The sequence below is a fragment of the Alligator sinensis genome, unplaced genomic scaffold (genome assembly GCF_000455745.1).
Source record: "Alligator sinensis unplaced genomic scaffold, ASM45574v1 scaffold542_1, whole genome shotgun sequence".
NCBI classification, from domain to species: domain Eukaryota; kingdom Metazoa; phylum Chordata; order Crocodylia; family Alligatoridae; genus Alligator; species Alligator sinensis.
This window is the reverse complement of record NW_005841963.1, coordinates 2,694,708-2,698,492: the sequence shown is the minus strand read 5'-3', so window position 1 is coordinate 2,698,492 and position 3,785 is coordinate 2,694,708. Positions and strand designations below refer to the sequence as shown.

Sequence of the window (3,785 nt, the reverse complement as noted above, 5' to 3'; positions counted from 1 at the left end):
GAGGAGGAAATAGTGTGTCTCCCTCCCTCTCCCTCTCTCTCTCTCTCCCTCTCCTTATGCCCCCCTTTTCTTTTAAATAAAATTAAATGCATCCTTTTTCCTTTTAGAACAACAAAAGAGAAAGCCAAACCTCCTGCAACAGAAGGAAAAGGAGCACAGGCCGCTCCAATACAGCACTCTTTTCTCACAGATGTATCAGATGTCCAGGAGATGGAAAAGGGACTGCTGAGCCTTTTGAATGACTTCCATTCTGGCAAACTCCAAGCATTTGGTAAATATGTGGGTTTTCTTTGCACTACTGCTGCCTTCGCAGGTATAAGATACTAGTTTTTGCAAGCAGATATTCTAGCTACAGTAGCTACAGACAGATTCATTTTGTTTTAGACAAGCATGCTATTAAAGCTCAGTTGAACACGATCTCTCACTTCAGATTCTTTTTTTGTGATAGTGACCCTATTAATTGAAGTGTCTATGTATTGTTCCAAGATTTGATATTCTAATTGGTACAGCATATCAAACTTGCTATTTTGGCATAAAGTAACAGTTTTAAAACTATATTTGCACTGCAGTACTTAATATGTAACCATGAAATAAGCTTGCTCTTATTTAGCACCCTGATCTTGTAGTACATAAAGCTCTTGGATTCTGTGGAGCTTTAGCATTGATTTCAATAGGAGCTGGATTGAGTCTAGTGGAGTTGAAGATATTTTGCTTTTAACTTGCACGGCCTAGGTTACTCTTGTGCTTGAATACGAAATAATGTCACAATTTTCTGTGTGATAGGACTCTGCATAGGGCTTTTCTGGCCTCAGGTGCTTGAACCTAAATCTAGCATAGGAAAAAGATTAGTCAGAGCAGCTTCTTTAAGTTAAAAAATAAAGTCCCGGTCTAGAGAAGGGATAAGTATGAACTAAAACTAGCGTATACATCCTTCACTCAGAGCAGGGTGATTAATGCCCCACCTTTTTAAAATGTCCCTCTCTTGCCATTGAACTGGCTGGTATTAATACATTCATAGTAATTTATTATCAGATCAACTGTGAATATAGAAGCCACAAATGAATCATGTGGAAGGTAAATATATTGAAATGCTTTCTTGCATGTAGCATGGAAACTTAAGATGGACATGTAATATGGCCCTTGCTGTCTTCCTCACTGTAAAACTTTTTCAGAAGTCTGATTAATCTTTTTTCTTTTTTTTTTTCCTTTTTCCAGGAAATGAATGTTCCATAGAACAGATGGAACATGTGCGGAGTATGCAGGAGAAGCTGGCACGCTTGAACTTGGAACTATATGGGGAGTTGGAAGAACTTCCTGAAGATAAGAGAAAAATAGCCAGTGACTCCAATTTGGACAGGCTGCTATCAGATGTAAGTAAAGTAAAGGAAGAATGAGGCTTCCCTTGGAAAGTTTTCCTCGGAACTAGATCTGAGTTCAGGAATACATGTGGCAGTGAATAGGGTTACAATTTTCTGTACAACTTTTAAGATCTATGGATTCATGGTTAGGTGTGTTGAAAAAAATGTGTTTTAATGAACTAAGATGTTCCCCCTGTTTGAGAAAATACGTATGTCCTGTGTTACAGATTGCTCCTTAGAGCAATTTTGCTAGGTAGCGCACTACAGTGCAGCCTAAAGTGTAAACTTGTCTCAGCTAAAGATTGTTTAAGCCAGTCTGAATATCAGGGGACTGCAGTCATCTCAGTTGTAATCCTTCTACTTGTATCTAGTGAAGAGCAGATACAGAAGAGAATCTAGACTTATTTTTAAACTTAAGGTGTTGAATAAAGGAAAAAGTATTATTTTGTAAACATTAATGAATTTAAGTATTTGATAAACATAATTTCTTTAAACTTCCTATAACATGTAGGTTTATCTTTGCTTTTAGACCATCAGTACTATTAATCTGAAGTATTTTTATGAAAATTTGTGTTGCATTTTGTAATGGCAAAATTTATGTTGGGTACCATTAATAATTATACTTCTGACATATTTATTTGATTAATTAACTACAGTGCTTTTTCATATCCTTTGTCCATTTACATTGCAGCTGGAAGAACTGAATTCTTCTATGTATCCTTTTTTGGTTAAATATCTAATTTAACAACAGGCAACATTTCTTTTCATGCAAAAATGTTTAATCTTAATACAAAGATAACGTTCTGATACACATTTTAGATGACCTCATACCAACCCAGCAGTTAATGGTATGTACACCAAAATGCTGAGCCAGACTGTTTACTACTTCTTAAATATAAATGCACATAACCAGGGCTATTCTTTTTCTAGATACCTCCAGTTTTTAAATGTCAGCATTCCCATTTTTAAGGTTTTACCGTTAAGTTTACATTTAGAGACTGAATTGGTATCTTTTTAAGCAAGAAAAATAATAAACATGTATTGTGTATTACTTTTATTTTTTATGGGAAAACTTGCCTCAGTCCATTTAGTCTCTGCAGTGAAAGAGAAGATACAGACAGTGAGCTGTTTAAATGCAGACAGTGTGTTTCCTCTTTACCATGCACACTTTGGCTTTGTGTATAAATGCAGTAATGCATAGTGGTATTCCAGTTTCTCAAACCACATGTATTGTATTGTTCCTCAAGTCTAACTTTCTGTATATATATTAAATACCAATGCATCACAGCTACATGTAAAGTAAATATGCACGTAGCTGTGCTTCATTATGTGAAAAATGTAATTCCTTAACACTTTGTTCTAGACAAAAACTACACTTGGCTGATGCTCAAGATATTCCAAATACTACCACCAGTTAAGAGTGTCGATTTCTTGATTTGGGGACATCTCCATGAAGCTGTATTTTATTTTTCCAGTGAAATGTTGAAGCTGTATTTTATTTTTCCAGTGAAGCCTTTTTTGCACAACAATGAATTATAGTTCAAATGCAATGATTTTTTTTAGGGGTGTAGGTTGTAGCCGTGTTGGTCTAAGGACATAGGCAGACAAGGTTCTTTGGGTGAATCTGATATCTTTTATTAGACCAACTTAAATAGTTGGAAAACAAGTTGGTCTAATAAATCAAAAAACGTTTTTCGTTGCCATTGTTTTTTTTTTTTTTTTTTTTTTTGTATTAGCTGATTTGAGCACTGCAGTGCATCCGGGTTGGAATCTAGAGATTTAACTACAGTTCTTGTGCTGCCATGCTGTACGTTGTTGCCTTATTAAATATAAAATTTGGGAAAACTTGAAAGTACATTTTTCCTATTCAGCATTGTTCATATGTCTGAATTCACTTATGTATATATGTTCTCTCGCATTGCTGTGATTTTAACTAAGGTGGCAGTGATGTTGCTGCCTTCTTACTCAATACGTGGACAATCTGCATACTTTTTTCAGTGTTTTATTGATCAATAATGCCACTAAAAAAAATGTTAATGAATTTATTAATACAAATCATTTTAAAATACGCTACCCACATTTTATGTAGTAAAGTTCTCTCTCCATAATCAACTCTTGTGTGGTGTGAGTTTCTGCAACTTAGATTTCTTTTCTCGCCCAGATCAGCATTTTTAAAAGATCACCCACCTAGATTTAGCATACAAGCTACCCCTCTGCATCATGTAAATCACATAGTTTTGAATTCTAAACATCATTTGCACTATAACTTGTCCTTGTTGTATTTCAACATCTGATACTTGGGACAGAACAACTGCATGCACAATTACAAACTGGACTAGGCTGCCACATTGATGAAAAGGAGGTAGGGATCAGACTGGACCATAAGCTGAATTTAAGCCAATTGTTTGTTCCTGTTGCAACACCCCC

General features: G+C 35.4%; 1 protein-coding gene across 1 annotated transcript in view; it reads left to right on the top strand.

Annotated features, from left to right (window-relative positions):
• The first annotated feature begins 1,233 nt into the window (after positions 1–1,233).
• The window catches only part of ECT2L (epithelial cell transforming 2 like), a 68,981-nt gene continuing 66,429 nt past the window's right edge, over positions 1,234–3,785 (top strand). Inside the window, exon 1 of the mRNA XM_025200313.1 lies at positions 1,234–1,370. The gene's annotated coding sequence lies outside the window, so the exon portion shown is untranslated. The remainder of the gene's footprint in view (positions 1,371–3,785) is intronic.